This window comes from Anas platyrhynchos, chromosome Z, assembly GCF_047663525.1.
Source record: "Anas platyrhynchos isolate ZD024472 breed Pekin duck chromosome Z, IASCAAS_PekinDuck_T2T, whole genome shotgun sequence".
NCBI classification, from domain to species: domain Eukaryota; kingdom Metazoa; phylum Chordata; class Aves; order Anseriformes; family Anatidae; genus Anas; species Anas platyrhynchos.
In genome coordinates this window covers 21,267,756-21,288,234 of record NC_092621.1, presented here as the reverse complement: position 1 = coordinate 21,288,234, position 20,479 = coordinate 21,267,756, and the positions used below count along the sequence as shown (strand labels likewise).

The 20,479-nt window shown below is 41.6% G+C and overlaps 1 protein-coding gene across 2 annotated transcripts in view; it reads right to left on the bottom strand.

The window, feature by feature from the left end:
- The window catches only part of ZSWIM6 (zinc finger SWIM-type containing 6), a 116,063-nt gene that overhangs the window by 84,429 nt on the left and 11,155 nt on the right, over positions 1-20,479 (bottom strand). The window lies entirely within an intron of this gene.

Here is a 20,479-nt window from a genome sequence, read left to right as displayed (position 1 = left end):
ACTTGCCGTTTTAGCTGCAAAGGACAGTTTGAAAATTGCAAACCCCTAAAAAGCATTACAAAGGGCAAATAACCAAGGAATTTCAAAATTATCTCCTACAGTATTTGTCATTAAAGCCTTTTGATATTAAAAGAAATTAATCACAATTTTTGGAGATTTCAGTTAATTATGTCATGCTATACCTGTTTAGCCTATGAAACCACACATTAACATCTTTGTCCTCATCCTCTCTTCCCCTTTTTTGCTACACCCTTTTGCATTGTTACTTAAGAATAAACTTTTCAGAACTAGGACTGACTGGTAAGATGAGTTTGTACAGGATCTAGCACAAACAAGATAAAAGAAAACACTGCAGTGGAACACAGGTGAGTAAATGCAAGCATGAAAGGGAAGTACTGCACCAGCATACACAACCCATGAAGAAATCCTTCAAAGGACAACATCTTCACCTAAGCAAAGATGACAACTTTATGAGCTAAACAAATCATTCAGATTTTGTAAAGTGAAAAAAATATTGCTATAAAAAGCTTTTTTTTTTTTTTTTTTTTTTTACATAGAGAGTATGAAACAGGAAATCCAGACAGGGAAGACTTCTCCAATGCAAGAACAAGGAAGTGAAGGGAAGCAAAAGGACAGCTCAGCATGAAGATCATACAGTTAAGATTTCCATTTCAGAGAAAAACTAAGGTGGCTTTTATAACCAATAAGCATCTTTATTTTTATTGCAGTTAAAAATAAATTACTAGCCTTGCAATTATTCTTAAACTTCAGTGCTAAACTGCAGCTTCTTTAAAGTTGGCAACTCTTCACAAGTGCTATTTAAGAACAAACTGAACTCTTGCATTTCCTTTATACACACTAAGACATGGACTTCTCCTGCAAGCTCTGCACTTTCAAAAAGATCTAGCTCTTGCCTCTGCAAACCCGTATTTCATTCATCGGAGGCCTAAAAAAGGGGAAGTTTCAAATGGCCTTAACTTACCTACACAGCCTCTACCACAACGGATAGTTCAGTGCCAAGATACTGCCTGTTTTATATGGGCTAAAAATGATAAGATGCTAAGGACCAGGCTGTTTCATGGATTCTACAGCAAAGGAATGGTGCTGCAGAGGGAACAATTCTCCCCTATTTTTCTCAGCCAACCTGTATGTGTTTCAGGAAGCAGGACAGTATACATTCTCTTTTTCGAATGGCAAAGACAGAAGTAGGAAGAAGCTTGTCTACTGAGAGCAAATTACATGGACTTTTTTTAAAAAGAAAAAAAACACGCAGAACTGCATCAGATAACCCAGCCCTTAAAGGAACCAGGTAAGGGGAAAACAGGACACTTCTCAGGCACTTTTCTTCCTCCCCTTACTTTGGATGGCTTGCAATAGTAATTACCCCCCTCCTTCCCTTGTTTTTTGGGGTGGAGGAGAGGAGGGAGTAATTTCTTTAACAGCCATGCCTAATGTAGTTTAAGAGCTGGTTAGGAGAAATTAGATGAGCTGGGCAGAAAGGGTACCTCCCCACTCCTCCTCCTTGAAGAGAGATTTACTGCCTTAGCATAAACACAGATTAGAAGAAAGAAGGTTAAAAAATTAGCCATTAATGGAATACGATTAGCATTGTGAAATCCGTAGCACCTCAGGCTAACACACCTACAGGCATGGCTTCATGTGTTCCTTGCAACAACAGGGGAAAGGCAGGAGCTGCAGCATACTGCACCAGCCACTGGCACTCATCTCCATAATGTGACCTCTCTAGATTCACCAAATCTCCTCTGAACTTACTGGAATTGAATCAGAGAACAGACCCAGCTAGGAGGAAAGACATAGTATTAAGCCATCTTTTACTGGATAAGTTCCACACTCCACAACACCACACCAGGCCACACACAAAACAAAAGCCCTATTTCTGCTGGCACAACTAAAGGAGTAGAGCAAAGACCAAAAGAAGCAGCTGAGGGCAGCTTCAGCACATACTGGCGGCAAGAAATGTATGCGAAACCACAGCCTAAGTCCTACATAAGTATGTACTGAGTTCTCCCACTGGCCACAGCACGTGGTAAAACATATTTGCAAAACTTTAGCCTATCTTCAGAACTACTTTAAAAGGTTCTTACCAATTTAAAATTTATATTTCAAAGTCAAACTTTGAAAGTTTCCACACAAGCGTGCACTGACACACAGCAGTGCCTCCAGTGTACTTGAGACTATTACAAAGGAAAAACAGAACCCAGATACATCAGTTGTTGATCTGACTTGAAAATCAGCCCCTTAGCTTCATTATTCACAGCACTACTACAGTTAATAAGCCACCACAACGTAAATGTTCATGAAGCAGTCTGAAACTTTCACAAGCACTCTGCATACACGTAACTGTACCCATGCAATTTTAAGTAAAAGACATCATGTTCCAACTTCTGTGTTTCAGTATGACTTGTTTCAGGGTATACATTGCTAGTCTCGTTCTCACGATGGTTTTGCAAACCCTTACCATGGGTTAAACGTGTTCTCTTGAAATGTCAAGCCCCTGCAAGAAGAGGCATGAAGGACACTACAGTAAACTCCAACCTAATATTACCAACCTTTACAGAGAGCTGTTCTAGTTCAAACTACAGCCTTTGTTGTACTTTCTGCCTACAGTATACATTCATAATAAAATACTATTGTCTACAACAAAGCATCATCAGCTAATTAGAACTTCAAGTCTAGCATCTGAAGGAGTGTCACCACAGGGTTCAAATGACAAATAAAAATGCATGGCAGCACATTAGGATGCTTCAGCAGTACAGTTGTTAGAATTATGTATCTGGCAGCAGAAACCATCATGCAAAGAGGAATATTCAGACACTTAAAATAAGCATATTTCATAAGCCACTAGCCAAGTATCTATTCAATACTGATTCCTCTCAGGAACCACCTCTGATTATTTACATTTTAATTGATCTGAAAAAAAATGGGAAAATTCCCACCTTGCACAAAAAGAGAGAAGAGTTAAAACTTTAATATTGCTGAGGCAAACCAAAATAAAGTGAACAAATAAGATTGCCAAGTACATCAAAACACTACAGTGTAACTGCAAAAGGGCAAAATTAAGAGGCATTAGTGACTCAAAGCTACCCCAACAAATGCCAAAAAATGGGTAATATCATATTTATCATCCAAGAAAAGCTACCATCACAGGAAAAAAAAAGTTAAGACTAGTAAAAAGCCAAATTTGCAGGATGTTTAAAAATCATAGCAACAACACCGCCTACAGCAGTAATGCTAACAGTTCATAACAAAACTTACAGGCTCTAATTTTATTTACTGAACACCAGGTGGGGGGGGTTCATTTGTATCTTGACTTATTAAAAGATTGTCTGCAGCAATAGAGTGCATAAACCCCACCAACACCACCTGAGGACCGTCTTAAATAAAACATAGCAACAACAGAACTGAGGTCCCAGGCAGTTCAACTCGGACTGCCTTTGTAAGAGAGTCAGTCTCTAAGAAGGTAAGGGTGAAGGTCAAAGCAGATTAGCAGCCACTGAACCTCTTACTATCCTCCTGGAAACTTCACAACACCAGAATGATAGAAGCTAGACTTGCAAAACCAAAATGCAGAAACCAGTCCAGCCCTGCATAATTCATGTTATGCAAAGATCTTTAGGGAAGAAAATTGTCTCCAAGGAGTACCTATTTCCACAGAATGGTCAACTTTGTTGGAGAAAAGTCTCCTAAAGTTCTGATATAAAAGAGTTTAGCAACACAGAAATGCAGACACAAGAAGTATCCCTCATTGCTCCTAAATTTGTCAAGGACTGAGCTGTGATAAAATTCAATACTTCAAGCCCTTTTATTTCATTGGTGTTATTTCAGGGTATGTAACCTTTTATAGTTATCTTTTCAAAGAACAGACCTTCAGATCTTAATTAGGCAACTGACTGGTGGTTATCTCAGATTTTATCTGAAAACCTGATACCATGTTCAATCATCATGCAAGGGCATGAACTACGATCTGTAAACCAAAGCCATGCCAAGCCCCCTACTGAGAATTTACTGTCCCATGTTCCAATGAAGCACTGAGTTCTGATGGAAGCAATAACCTCAGAAGTTACCGTAGAAGGTGAAGACAAGAATGGAATACAGATGAAAAACTATTTAACTAACCTCTCTCACCAGTTTAGCTGGGGCAATGTCTACTTCTGAGCTAGAAAATACTTTTCTAACAAAGATACATTGTCTTCTCTCTCCAGGATGGTGCTGGCCAGGAAAAGTGTGTCACTTCTCTGTCCAATGAAATGGGCTGAGGAAAAAGGAGATATGAATAGAAAAAAACAGCAGTTTAAGCAAGTCAACACTTTGCAGAAAACAAGTCTTAGGTAGATGCCACTGATAAATTTGCAGGCCAGCTTCTCCTGTTGCTTCACTAGCCCTGCATGGAATGAGAGCACTGGGAAGAAATACGGCTTCATCCTAGTTGCCTTACATAACATGGTCTAATCTCTGGGCAAAACAACAGCTCAGCCTAAAGCCACTGAAGAAGAGACAGGTCTCTATTCTGTCAAAACCACACCACATCTGCTCACCACAGCCTGAACCTCACACAGCTCTATTTCATCTTCCAAAAAATTTTAGGCAAGACAGGTTACCCAACCTGCTGCTTAGTGACACAAGGACTGGCTGAGTATGAGGTCCAGCAGAGTGCCTCTGAAGGAGGAATTCAACAGCAGCAAATTTCAGGAACCTCGTGGATTGCTTATGCCCTGCTGTGCTGTCCCTCTAACAGATATCAGGGTGGTTGAAGCCGCCTGTGAGGACCAGGGCCTGTGAAATTGAGGCTGCTCCTGCTTAACTGCAGAGGGCCTCACCTGCTTGTTCTCCCTGGCCAGGTGGCCTGTATCAGAACCCCAGCATGTCACTAGTCCTCCCTTTAATCCTAACCAATACACATATCCTCACCCATCCTCTAGGTGCACCTCCAGGTCCTCTGACAGCAGAGAACACCCCCTTCTTGTCCTCCCACCCTGTCCTTCCTGAAGAGCCTGCAGCCCTCCATCACAACACTCATCACTGCAGCCATTCCCGCCACATCTCCATGATCCCAACGAGACTACAGCCCTGCAACCACATGCACATCTCTACCTCATCTTGTTAATTCCCTTTACTGTGTGCATTAGTGTGCAGATATTTAAGAGGAGCACCTGAGCATGCTGGGTTGTAGAAAGTGTTTGCTCAGCAGCCCTGTCCATCACTCTCTCACAGGGAGGATGCTTACCTTCTCCCTTTCCTGTCCACGTCCATTTAAAGTTTTGTCCATCCTTGCTTATGAGGTTAGATATCCCACTGGCAAAAATATCTTTGCCCTGGTTAGAGAAGTGGATCCCATTTCTCCCCACACACAGGGATCTGCAAAGACGGTGCCATGGTCATAAAACCCAGAACCCCGTTGCCAACACCAGTGCAAGCCAATAACTGGCTGCAGAGCTATCAGTGCCCTCCTCACACCTTTCCCCATCCCCTTACCAGCAGGACTGAGAACACCACCTGGGTCCCTGGTCCTTTGACTGCTGCCCCAGCCAGTGTTGGTACTGTGCAGGTTTGCCCTATCAGTATCATTTATGTACACACAGAATAAGAGAAAATGGGTAGTGCTCAGAGGGTTGGCTATACCAGGTCAGCAATGCCTCCACAACATGGGCCTCTGGGCGGGCAGCAAACCTCCCACCCTAGCTGATAAATCAGGCTGACAGAAGGGTGCCTCTGCTCATCACAGCATGGTGCCACCCACTAGTGACTTGCCAATTCTTCCTCCTCCAGCTCTGAGCGTGGTAAGCCTACTTTACAGCTGCAAGCTCTCCAGTGGTGTAGGAGCCTTCCTCTCAGTGCCAGAAGTCACCAGTTCCACCCTTCACTTTCTCACACTTACCTCAACACTGATAGCTCTTTCCTGCAGCTGGAGCAGTTCTGCAGTAGGACACCTCCTGCAGGACAGGGAGCCTCCTCTCCTGGCCTCAGAGGCCCCAAGTACTCTGCAGCCAGGGACCCGGAGGGCTGCACCTGCCATATGAAGCTCTGTCTGCATCTATGCCTACACCCTAGCAAGGAGGGCTGTTCAATCATCTGCTGCTAAAACACATGTGGCACATCACCACCGTAACCATGACTTACTGTGCCAGATTCAACTGTGGGATCCCTTGTAAAAGATCTCCTCATGCCCTTCTGGAGAAACTGCTGCAGAGACTTCTGCCTCTGTTGGTTTTGCTCTGGACAGCGCTTTTATAAAGGCCTCTCCCAGGCAGCAGTTAAAGGGGTGCAGCTATAACAAAAGCTCCAGGCACCCTCAGTCAAGGGCAATTAATTACACTCATTAGAAGCTGCTAGAGCTTTCCTTGGGCCCACACCATTATGTCTCTGCTTACTTTATCCTTGCCTGAGAGTGTGCACCCTCAAATTTCTCGGAGGGTTGCCAGGCATCCCCCCACTGCTCCTGGCCCTTGTCCCCATGAGGTCTTGAAGTTTCCAAAGCAGAACCCGAGACTGCTGTGCTATCTGCTGCATCTGTAGGCTGCTTCTGTTAGCTCACTCTGAAGATTAAATACAGAATTAGAGAAAATAGGTCAGAAAAAGCAAAGGAAGAGAAGGCCAGAGAAGAAGAGGTGAGAGAATGTAAGAAAACATGGCAGAAAAATAAAGCCAGAGAAGAGAAAAGCAGAGGGGAGAAAACCAGTGAAGGACAGAGAGCAGGATAAGGTCAGAAAAGATTCAAGAAAAGGTCAAAGAGGGTCATAGAGAAGGTCAGATACAGCAATACAAGTTCAAAGAAAAGTAGGTTAAAGAATATGGTTATAGTAGAGGGGAATGGGTGGCAACATGGGTAAAAAGAAAGTCAGAGAAGAGACTATCAAAGAAAAAGGGCAGCGAAGGACAGATGAGAAGAGGATAGAAATAAGATACCAGAAAAAGCAAAAGAGCAGGTCAGAGAAAAGAACAAGTCAGAAAATCCAAGTAAATCAGAGAAGGTCATAGGTCAGAGAGGGCAAAGGAGGGTCAGACAAGATCACAGTGTTTAAGGGAAGGACACAAGTCCATAAAAGCTCAGAGAATGAAACACCAGGCCAGGAACCAGGTCTGGAACAGCAAGACAAGGCCAAACAAGACAGGTATCCTCTTCACAGGCACTGCTCTCCAGTAACCATGATAATGAACTGCAGAGGCAAAGGATATGAACATAAGGGGCCAAGATGATTTATTTTTTTTAGGTGTCAATTGCCCCGTCAAGAAAAAAAGCCAGCAACTAAACAAAAAACTACCCACATCTTTGTACCAACATCCCTGCCAAACCAAGTTGTTTAGAGCCAAACAACTTTGCCTTTTGGACTGAAATAATCTATTTGTCTCCTGTGGTTAGATGTTTAAATTCAAACCCTGTTAACATGCTTCTCAGTCCCTAAGTTCCAATAATGTGTCATTTCACTGTTGACATGTAAAATACAGAATTCTCCCTAAGTAATTATTGTTATGAAGAACCTAACTTTAGGCAAGACGCAAGGCAAAATTTTAGTGGGGATGAAACTGGCAAAACAAATACTTCTCTAAGTACATTCCTGGCATGGAGGTAATGTGAACGAACAAGCATCCAGTAGGTTACTTGTCACTAATGTAATAACTATGAGTCTTCAGGCTGTACTTGAGATATTTCCCTGTGTTTTGCATAATTCTAAACATTTTAAATTTTTACCTACTAGTACATTTTCAATTATCTGTTACACAATATGTGAACTTACATTCAATTACCATGAAATCTTTTATTACATTCAGGATCAACTCTTTTTCCAAAACAGCTTTTTTTTTTTTTTAACATCATCCCAAAAGCAATAGCAATATTTCTGCCTTGCATTCCAATCAAAACAGAGACAGCCATTTAATCCCTGCCATGAACTTTCTGCATGCTTATCTCCATCTGCTACAAGATGTCTTCAAGAGTATGCAGGAAGGCTAAAGCTTAACAGATTCCAAGTAAAGTTAAGTCCACCTAAATGAATATATCCAACAAGTGAGTACTTGACAATTAGGCTGTGGCTATGACTTCACCCTTACACATCCAGAGGTAATTGCTGAAAATACTTGAGGTTTTCCACCAATTGTTCAAAGAAAGCAGATCTTCACAGGAACAAAAGAAGTGGAAGGAGGAGGGTGCAGAGGAGGTCTCTGGGAATTTTGCCTAAACTGCCCCAAAGGAGGACCATTTTAGAACATGACAATTTGCAAAGGTAGCACAGTTCTGAAATACCAGCTGAGCATACGAACTGAAGTTGAGTCAAAAAACACATTGCTCACTTGCATAAATAACATTTTCATGCTTTCTTCTTTTTGTTTGAATTTGGAGAAATAGCCTGCAAATGTTTATAAAGCTGGACCACTACGTGTGTTTCAAACCCTCTTCCGTTACACTCTCCCAGAAAACTAATGGCAATCAGGCAAGTTGTCTGTCCATGCGACTTCATACAAGCAAGAAACTCTTACTACATCCAGTTTTTATATAACTATCTTTTTTCTTTGACCGTAAACTTTACATAGCCAGAATTGCCTTCTTTTGTACTTCCACAGTACCTAGCACATGGGAAACTAGATTTGTAACTGGAGGCTTGCTCCAGCACAATGACAGTAATTAATGATAAACTCAGTTGTACACAACTTGTGTTATTTGCTTCTTTCCAACATGTTAGCATTCCCAATACTGGCAAATTGCTATTTGTTTTCCAAGGAGTGCTAAAAATACATCACATCCAATGTATGTATTTATGACCATCTAAATACCTTAGATTCTAACAGGTAACATTAGAATCTAAGAAACTGTTATTATATGGCAAATGTTTGCATACCACTGCAGTACTGATTACAGTAAAGGTTACGAGAGAAAAGACTGGACCTATGATATTACATTCCTCTTTCTACTACAGAACAGGAAATAAATGCCTAAACTGAAAATAGCACACAAGTTCACTGAGAGTGAGGGCCAGAATTCTGACTGCAAAGTAGCATCTGTACATCTATTTTATTACCTACTTTCCTGTCTTCCATCCATCCACATGCCAGCCTTCTATTTAAACTACAGCCAAACTGCATTTCTCAACTGTAATCCAAACACAAAGAGAACAAAGTTGCTGATTATGACGACAACAAACAATCATGGATCCTATATGTAAAATTTAGGAAAAAACAGTTAAAAATGTGGTACCCTTTCTTCCCTTTTCTTTAAAATAATTACTATTATTTAAATACCTCTGGTGATACCTGGAGATACTTAAAAAAAGCTTCTGCCAATACAATCAGCTTCTAAAACAGTATGAAAGGGAGAGCAGATGGGAGCATGGATCAGCTGTCTACCATTCCATTTGGCAATTAGCCTTCAAATTGAACCGCAAACAAAAACCCCAACTTTGTCTGTGAGAAACAAAGCAGCAAGTGGGTCACCTGCAATCAAGTTCTGTTAAACAGAAATCCAAGCAAATTGTAGAAACAACCATGACAAACGGGCTGGTTAACAAACAGTACAATAACAGGGAAAACGCACAATTAATGAAGTCATTCTGTAGCTCCTCCCAGATAAAAGCAGCACCAATTCCAACCCCACCCACTCATGTATTAGTATTAAAGCCAGTGTTGTAAATTCAAGCTTTACAACTACTCCCTCTTTCTCAAAGAGATGAACAGAATTGTTCCAACTACAAAGGCAGGACAATTGAGGAGTTGTGATTGCTTTTTAATTTAAGCAAGTGTTTTTATTTCACTGCCCTCTGGGATTAAGGCTAGTCTGAAACTAAACTACAAGTTAACCTGTTCTCTTTTGATTGTTGGTTGAAAAATAATTAAAGCTTCTAAAGCTAAACCTCTTCACTTCCATTAGGAGAAAATATCAATAAAGCAAAAAAAAACTTAAAACCTGACAAACAAGTGCAAGTGGTCATTCATTAACAACGTTGGAAGGATACTTATAAGCAAATAATTTATATTCTACTTTCAGCCAGAATCATCACTAGCTACCTTCAACTTCCAGGTTCAGAAAGGCAAATTTTTACTAAATCATAATCCACTGAGAACTACAGTTTGAAGAAGTGAGTGGGACTTGCACTCTTGAACAGAGCAGAACTTTTTTTCAGCATTCAACACATGAGCATTGTTTGCAGCTATCACCATGGTATCTGCACCTGCATTAAGAACATGCCTAGCATTTTACATATTTTCTTCCTGCTCAAACAGTTCTCCCCCTTCCCAAATGGAAGTTGAATAAATATAAGGAATAAAGGAATCAAAGTTTTTATTGTATTTTTGTGTGATTGTTTTGTTTTAAAGACTCCTCACTAACTGAAGTGATGCACACCACAGTTCAAACGCAGACCTAAAATGCTTTTTAAAGGTACCTTGGGTCCAAGTGCAAGAAGATCTCAGCCCCAGCAGTTGTTTGCTATAACTACACTGCACCTCTGATTTGTCAAGATCTCTCAGCAAGGCCTGTCTCATACAGGGAAAGCCACGAACAAGCGTTCAGCCTGGACAAGAGGAGGTTCAGGGGAGATCTCAATGTCTATAAATACCTGAAGGAAGGGTGCAAAAGAGGATGAAGGCAGGCTCTTTCCAGCAGTTCCCAGGGACAAGATAAACTGAAACAAACAAGATTCTTCCTAAACCTAAAGAAACTTTTTTTTTTTCCTCCTGTGTATGTAATGCCATCATCAGTTTCATAAGTATGCCTGCCAATATTCTTCAGCCTTGACAGAGTGGTAAAAGTCCCCAAAATAAACAAGTTTTCTCCCAGGATCAACTCTGCTAAAAATCCAGACTGAAGAGTGTCAACTCTCAGTCATCACTAAAAATAAATAAATGAAGAACAATAGGCCTAAACTGTATTGATAACAGTCCAAAAATTCTAAAGCTTAAGTTCAGCTGCCAGCAAACTCATCATCAAAAGTGGTTAATGCCTCCTTAAAGACCTGAAAAGCTAAAAAGGGGCAGAGTTGTTTTTGTTTAAAAATCTCTTGTTAAAGTTCATTCTTCATGGAACAATTATTTCTTGAAAGAAACCAGTGAGGATTTTTTTTTATAAAGACATTTTAGTGCCAACAAATACAAACATGCGCTAAGTGATTAGCCACACAACTACTGTTGAGCTATACACTTGTCCGCAGATTTAGGTATAAAGTACTCAATAAATCTGACTCCAAGGGTTTCTGCTTTCAGTGAAAATTAGGTTTAAGCTCTGCAATCAGTTGGTTTTCAGTGGGTTCCACATTAGCAGTATATGCCTCAGAGAACGTGCAATTGATGTAAACTCAGCTTAAGGCCCATTAGCAGCACCAGAGAACGTGTTCTTCAGTTGCAGATATAACCAAAGCTAGTTAGCACCAGGAATGACCAATGGCATACAATGCAGATACTGCTCTTCTCAGCATAACCCACACCCACCTTTCTGTGAAGGCAATCAGGGTCTAAAACTACAAAGAAAAATCAAACTGTGATATTTAGTCTTTCTTACATACAGCTCTTCACAGGATGAACCACGATCTGCAGATGACCCTTGAAAATGACTCTGAACTTTATATGAAGTTCCAAAATCCTGTAATAGATCAGTTATTTTTCTTACTGTTTCGTTACCACAAACTAAAATAATCCAACCAAGTTTCTAATGACATAAGGAAAAAAAAAAGCTAACAAAGGTCATAGATGAGACTTCATTTGCAACAGGTCAAGAACAGTATTGGGAGGGCTAGAAGAGCAGAAAGAAGAGCATGTTGATGTCAGTATCAAGCCAAAGCGATGCCCAAGTAACTTTGAGCTCCAGTAATATTACTCTTACCACTGTCAAGATTTTAAAAAATAAAAAAGTAAAAATTAAAGTGTCAAGACTTCAATAGAGATAAGTCATTTAAGGCTTGGTGAGGCAAACAGAATGATTGCTGCCCATGATCTCTTGATGTTAGACTTAGCTCAACTTTCTCTCCAACGCAGAACATTTTGAACGGTATAATTCACTGTATCTTTTCGTGTTGAGCATGCTGTGTTTTGATAACCTTATGCGTAAGTCAGTGAACTGTTCTAACTCAATTTTTAAATACGCAATATGCCCTTTAAGAAAAGAATTCTAGACTGTGACAATCTCTCGCTCTTCATGGACAATATAGATGAATAATTGCAATGCAGAGTAATTTAAAAACAGTGTAAAGAGCTTAGGAGAAAAGTGACTGTAACCAATTTTAAATTGCTTTCTATTGTTCAATGAACACATTGCATCTTATCCTCTGCAAAAGCAGCCTGCGTGCTCAGTGCTGCTGTAACTAAGCTCAATGCCTACTACACGCAAGACAAAACTGCATTGTTTTCCAAGATTTAGACTGGCATAGAACCGAACAGCATAAAAAACGTACATCAATCTACTATCACAACTTTCCCTAATTGGTGAATTTATATACTTTTATTTTCAATATTCAGTATCACTTAAGTTCCAAAAGAAAAGTTGAACTAATGTTATTCTATCTGAGAGCATACAATTCAGCTAGGTTCATAGCTCTTGCCTCTGGGAAACCTCCCAAAGCATTCAATAGCACACATTTTAGAAGCAGTAGTACAGTATACTGTAAATATTCTGTAAATTAAAAATACATTTTCTATTGTTGTTTTTAGACTAGTAGATTCCTGACAGTTTATAAACTGAGATAAAACACATCTGTTTGGCAGTTACTGAAAGTTGTAATAGAAATCTTTCTTGTTTTGCTCATCAACACAAAGCAAATGAACAAATTTTCTCTCAGCAAATGAACAAGCTGAATTTTGCAACACTGCCTCATTCCATTTGTGCAAGAGTTTACTTTCTATACGTCATTTACCCCATGCAGTGAAATTGGGCTGCTTTCTTATTATCATGCTGTTGCACTCAAGTTCTTCAGTGGTTACCCTTCTCAGCAGAACACATGCATTTCTCTTTCAGAAAGTTCTCCCTCAGCAATGCTGCCAAGATACATGGTTAAATGGCAGGATAAACAAACAACTCCAGAGTTAACACAGTCACAGAGCAGATCAAGGGTTTGTGGTAATGATTTAGATACAAAGAAAAAATAGAGGGGAGATGAGTAGCATTCCTTTAAGGTTATCTAAGTAATAACCCATATGCAAAGTAAGAGGTACCATGGCTGTGGAAAGAGTATTACAAAAGCAAGCACATCAAGATACCGGTTTACAAACATCAGGGGTTGCTTATTTTAAATGACTATTTCCAAAACACTCCCACAAAATGCCAGATTCAGGAAAACCCAAGAGCTCCAAGACCTACAGGGTTTATTTATTTAATCTGGTTTAACCCCAGCAACCCCCACCACCACCACAAGACAAATCACACCACTTGTGCAAGCACTTCCTTCCCTGTGCTTTAACTGAATTATTCTGTGCAGTGCAGCATTTTGCAAACCAAAAAGCAGCTGCAGAGTTTTATTTGCTAAATATTAACATTCTTCAAAGACAATAGTATAAAAATACATCCTTGCACCTCAAGTAACACCACAATTGGGAGGCATTAAGTTTCCAGAGATGTTTCTGATTTGCACTTACGCTGCCAGCTGCCTTTACACTTGTGCTTCTCAAGAAAAGAGCCCCCCACCCACCACAGGTCTTTGTTTCAGCCAGAGGCCAGCTCACCTTACCCTGAAAGCCTGAGCTTTTGTCAGCTGTCCGCAGAAACAGCTGTGGATGTACGGAATACCTATTACTACCAACAGAAAATGAAATCTGGCAAGCAGTTTGTGTTTACCATGGCAGAAAGTCTTCAAAACACATAAGCATTTCCATATACTCTGAAAGATTTTTCTCAGCCACCCGCACCTATTTTGTGAAAGCCTTCAAAATTAGTCTGTGTGTACAGAATGATAAACATAATTAACCCAGAGTGCCAAAAATAGCCTACCCCCCTGCTAAGTGCTAACGTGAAATGCAAAAGCAATAGCAAGAGAAGAAACAGTCATCAGCAGCAGAGGGTTAATGAAGGTTTTCCTACAGGTTCTGTTCCTGTGTTAAGCAAAAGGCTAGTTGGGCTGGTATCAATGTAAATGCTGTCAACAGATGAAAAAAGTTTTCCTACCTTTCCAGGCATGCTGAAGAATTACATAACTTTCAGTGAACTGGTAAAAAGTCAGATTTCCTTCACTCGCCATTTTTCACTCTACAATAGTTGTAAGTTAAGGTGCAGTTCACTGGTTTATATTTTATTTCCAGCATCACAAACTTCAAATGATGACCATGACAGAGCACATGCACACTTTATCCCATTTTCTGAGAAAATACATTTTTTCCTAAATGACCATGTTGAATAAAACTATTTTAGCTTTCAACTGAGGCCTCTCTTTTGAGTTCTGCTTACTCTCCACATACATCAGATGTACGCAAGGTTAATCAAAATGTGCCAAACTGTATTAAGAGTAACAAGAATATGAAAATATATTTTGAAAGTTTGCAGTGTTTCAAGTTTTCAGCAATTACAAGTGAAAGGATTCATAAACATTGTATCTAATGAGGTCAATCTCTTATTCTGCTTCCAAGCAGAAGCTGTAACTCTCAACTGCTTCTGTGAGTTTAGTGATATCTTCATAAAAAACACCATGGGATTCGGTTTTGCCTTTGTCTTTTCTTGCCACTTCTATCTACACGGTGTGCAGGAAAAAGGAAGAGGAGGAAACACATCATGAAACTCAATGAGAATTTCTGGGTGGACCTGGATATTTGCCATAATTCATAATCCAATGCAAACTTTTCCTTCTTTTACGGAAGCTGGCATTTTCCAAAACTGACACACTGTTTTTAATGTCTAGATTTACCAAGCATCCATGATGGTCTAAATCAAGACAAGCCACTCCTATCTAGAAGGAAGCTTCATATAGACAATTTGAGCAAGAGGCTTATGAGACTTTCCAGTAGCCAACATTTCAACTGTTATACACAAAACACATTTTTGCTTTATTACCTGGTATAGAACTATTTTTGAAAAGACACTACCAATGTGCACCTCTTAGCAATTCAGGCTGGTCAATTTTGTGTCTGTTCCTTCTGCCCAAACATTCGAAGATAAAACAGATCCAATACTTACACCCTGATTCTGCAATGCTTCAGCTTGATGGAAGCTCATCAAATCACTTTAAGTCCTTCTGGAATGCATTGAGCAGAAAATTCATGGTGAAAGTAATTTCACAAGTGCCCGCTCCTAGTTTGCACACACTCTTTTCATCTTTAAAGATGGATACATTTGAAGGGACTGATGGAAAAAATAAACCTGCCAGCTGCAAAGAGTAATTGACAGGAGCTCTCTGGCCTGAATTCAAATAGAACAATTGTAGACAAAACTACATGAACAATTGCAGCAGTATCAGTTATCTAAACCCTGTAGGACCTCTTCCTTGTATCTCCAAAATTTAAAATCCAAGCATTGCCTTAGACTTCTCTGCTAGGCTGAACAACCTTGTAGAGCTTCACACTTACACAGCAACAAGAACTATGCAGAGGCATGGCCAGTAGCACATTCATTGCTCTGAGGAAATTGCCCTGTGGACAGTCTCTCAACAGGGACTGGAAAGTAATACACAGCACACTTTACCTGTTGGTGCCAAGTGGTCAGCTGTCTTTCAGGAAGGTGCAAAATAAAGGTCCAAAGAAGGGAAATTACAGCAATCAGCTGACACGTAGCAGCTTCTGGCCATGCACCCATAGGCAGCATTCTCACCTTCAGCTGGTATGAAGGTATTTATGTAATGCTTCTGGATGGCTTTGGCAAGGTTGCTAAGTATAAGTCAAGATTCCTGAACCAGTTTTGCAAAATTCTGAGCTTGTGAGCAAATCTGTACACAAAGAAGTTGGTAGAACCCCTTAGGTTTCCTTTTTTTTTTTTTTGTGATGTTTTTCTGCTGTCTACTCAATCCAGAATTGCAACGAGAACATCTACCATGAGCTTCCACAGAGAAGCATCAATCTCACAGAGCTGTAAGTTTGGCAGGTTTGAGGAGGCTTGCTCACCTATAGCACACAAAATCCTACGTTGTTAGCATCATTTTAAATACCTTTCCAACAAAATAATGCTGTCTTGCTGAGGCAAAGATCTCTTCTCCAGATTAAAATCAAAACATAGTTAGTTATATGACTTTAAGTACCTTTTCTAGACTAACCCAGATCTGTGGCACCATCTGGAATTTGCATAAATATACTGAAGAAGTAGACACATCCAGCCACAAAAGATGAATTAACTTAAGAATTTCATGAAGACAGATGAAGCCTACAAACAGTGCTTCTCTTTTCTTATCCCACTCAAGTCCTGTAAGCCCTTCATCCTTGCTGGGATAGCACTTCTTACACTGAATATAGCTTAGCCGAGCTTAAAAACCAAACGTTTTTGTTTTATATGACTGTTTAAAGAGCCTCTTGCATTACTCATGGGACTGCTCTTTTTCCTATTTGTTAGCTTCACGTGAGCAACAGCGCTTTGTATAGTTCAGTACTGTAGTTCTGAACACACAGCTTCCCTTGATTGTATTTGTCTGCAAAATAGCAAAGAGGAAGTAGGGGTAGCGGTGGAAGGGTTAAAAGGACAGCAACTGCAAAACCAAACTCATTTATTATGAAAACTGAAGGACTGATACACTTGACTGCTCTTCGTTCTCTAGGTAGACATGAGTTCAAGCTGGTACTTCTTTAAGAAACCTGGCTTGTGTAAATCATGTTCATCTCACTAAAGTATCGTGTTAAACACCCACCAACAGCCTAAAATATGACTTGACAGAAAGGAGCCATCTAACATTACAAGAGTGTTAGCAGGATAGGAATGAATCAGGAAAGATAACAGACTGGGTAACTTCACCTTTCTCGAATGAGAAAATATTTAGTTTAGGAGCCTGGGTAAATATGTACGTTAATGACAACCACCACCTGCGGAGGCTAGGGAGGAAACAAGGCACTTCAGTAAGGGCTGGAGGTCACGCAGGCTTCTTTCCAGCAGGAGACAACCAGGAACGGCAAAGTACGCTGCACAAACTGAGTAAAACTTCAGTACCAAGTCTCTCACTCATGCATGCCTTAAAGGATCTGACAGCCACAATCCTCCAGGCAGATCCATAGGAGAGCTCCAGGAAGTTAGCAACCCAGATCAATCCTTACACATTGAAACAGGCTACTGTTGAAAGCGAGCCAGGAGTAAGCTTTTATCTCCCCCAGTGCAAGCAGTTGAGAAAGCAAAAGCATCCTATCCCACAACGACCTGCACAACTCCCCATTAAATCTTTCTTTATCGTAAAAAGTAATTTCTGCCCTGAAAATGGGCTCAACCTCACAGTGAAGTACACAACAGCGCTGCCAATGCACTTCTTCCCTCCATCAGTTACGGGCAAGCTTAGCTCTGCATTACTGCAGTCCATCTGGAACAGATCACACATCTGCTTTATTCCACTCCTGAAGACAGATCATTTCAGTAAATATGCCTCCCTTACAGGAGCAGCTGTCTGTCACATAACTTGCACACAATCCAAGTTACACAAAAGCAGCAACACTCTGCTCAATTGCTGTTCTACTTGGGGAAGCAGTAATGATACTGGAACCCCACAAAGTTATTTTGGGCTCTCAATGAGGTCTGTATCAGGAGTGCTCAGTTTACAAGCAGTAAGGTGTTTTTTTTTCCCCTGCCACTTGCCAGCCCTACAACTCCATTTGAGATCCGAAAGTCACGTTCCATCATTTCCTGCTCGTGCATTACTACCAGTAGCGAAGATCATGAAAGCCAGCTGAAGTCTATGCAATACCACCATAACCCTGAGGCCTTCAGTGTGATTGCTGAGGTGCAACTGATCAAAGCCAAAGAAAGAGAAGATTCCATCTCATTCTGAGCTGTGTTGGCTCAGCAGGCCTAACCAGACAGAAAGCTGGGAACGCTTTATTGAATGAGGTCAACAGCTATGAATGTAAACAAACACGGAATGTTATCTGGTCAAAAACTGCACAATAAGCAGGAAAATCACCTTGGAAGTCTGTGTTAAACATAGGTATACTGAAGCTCAGTGCTGTCTGAGAAGAGGCAACATATGAACTTGGAAGACAAAACGCACTTTTTTTCCAGAGCCACGCAGACAGAAAGAAGCAATCACATATGTATGGAGCAAGCAGTTAGGTATTTCCTTCCCCTTTCCTGTAGTCTTAAATAAGCATTTGTTTAGCTTTCTTTTAATCACTAGGGGAAGCATAGTGGTTGGACTCATGTTGCCTTGGTCAAGCTTTTTGAACAGGGATGAACACTGTGGATGAGCAGGTACTGCGGATGGCTCCCTCGTGCAGGCCCATCAGTCGCCACGGCCCAGGGAAGGCCCACACCACAGCCCATGAACAGCCAGGTCACCTCTCGCCAGGAGTGACTTCCCAAGCACAGCAGCCATCTCCTTTCCAGGCAGCAGTCAGGGCTTCGTGATAACTTTAAACTCTCCAAAGTGTGACTGACAGAGTCCTGCCCTTCTCAGTGCCCCCTTCTTCCAGCCTCCTCTCCCTTGAATCAACACTAGCATTTACACAATAAACAAGGTAAAACTCACCTAGCAAGACCTCAATTCACAAGCAGGGACAATTCCCCAGCTCACCATGCAGCTATGCAACCCTGGCACAGGGTGTAAGCCTGGGAAGCGCAACATCCCTCTGACAGCAGCCTGTGTTTGAGGCAACCTAAAGCAGCCACGTGGCTTCGGGGTGAATGACACACAGTGATCTTCACAGTGGGCAAAGCTTGAAAATGACAATCACAGAAAAAACCTTCGAAACGCACATTTAAGCACAGCAATACGTATTTTCTGTTCTGAGAATTACACAACTAGGCACAGAGCAGTAAGTGAGTCAGAGCACAGTAAATGAGTCAGTTATTTCATTTACCATATTCATGACTAGAGTATTTCACAATGGAATACATTTATTTTGATAGGCCTGTTTCACAGCCTGTCCTTGGAAGAGTTCACTAGTGACAAGAGGGAGCAAGTTTGTTGGAAAAGGCTGCTGGAGAACAACTCCCGAGCTCACAAGGAAGCGTTATGACCGTGCTGTGCTGCTGTATCAGCAGCTTTGCTTACAGCAGCAGGCTTGGTCAATAGGAATGCGCCCACTCCCAAGAAGAAGGGAGGGGGAAGGTTGATAACTCTGCTAAATTGCAACTGGAAATACAGTTTCAGCTTCTCTAAGAGGAAAGGTTTATGGCCTTTGTCGTTTATAATCTTTGCTAGGCAACCTAAGGTTACCAGCCTTACAAAGATAGACAGACATCAGGCTTGTATTTGAGCTTTCAGCCTTTGTGTATGAAGACCTTAGTCTGCAGGTCTCGGTCTTGGATCGCTACACCACCTTCATGCCCCAGCCCAGGTTTTGTCAGTTGGCACGGTATGCTCTGGACAGCTGGCAGGCACAGCCCGAGCACACAGAGGCCCATCCATCATGACACTAATTCCCAGTGCCCTGTGCCCACTACAGGACTCGACGAACTTCAGCCACCATGCTGGACACTGATGCTCGATACCTGCAGCGCACGTTTCCAACAAGCCTCACTTGTGTGTAAGCAGACTTGTTCCCACAAAAAAGCGACCTGCCCAAGGCCTGGCAGTGCTTTTGCACATGGAAGGAAAGAGCTGAGAGCGGTGTGTGGCAGCACCAAGCCCTGCAGGGGACAGGCCAAAGGTCCCTCCAGCCTGTGCTGAGCCAGCTGCAGGTGTCTTACACTGCTTGCGACAAGCTACTCGGAGACCAAGTCGCAGCCTGCCTCCAGACCAGACCGCAAACGTACCCTTCACACTGTACTTCTGGCACTTCAAACAAGTGTCGCTGGCAGCAACCACAAGATATGCGGATCTCCTTTCACTTCCTTTCTTGTTCTTTCACACCACGCTCCCCCATTACCAGGCTCAGGACATTCGCTTCCTTGCTAAGGTCACACGCAAGGCAAACCCTCCCAGCTGCCTGGCCCAAAACACAGCTAGAGACAACCCGTCCCCTGCCTACCTACCAAGGCCCACGTGTGCAATGCTAATGATGTCCAGACGTCTTCTCTTGCACTCTTAGGCTGCTGACTCCAACACCTCATCCACCCGTGTAACAACACAAGCACCTCGGGCAGAAGTATCGTGCCACTGCATTCTCCACAACCCTATCTTCTCTCTCCCACGTCCCAGTAATTGAGTACGCTGAGGCCCTTGTCTGGAATGTGGTTCTACCATGGAGCATTTGCTGGTTACAGCGCAGTGGCCTCACACTGGAGCCAGCTCTCACTCAGGTTTCCATGAGATTTTTCTGGATGCATTTCAGGATTTGGATTGCTTTAACTTTCAGCACTTCTGTAAGCGAAGACTCCTCTCCCAGAACTTTTGACCTCTACTGGCTTTTGTGGTTCTCCTTTTACTTCCTAAAAATCACAGCTTAGTGTCTCATCGCACAGTCATCCTCTGCTTCCTCCTTTCAGTAGATGTTT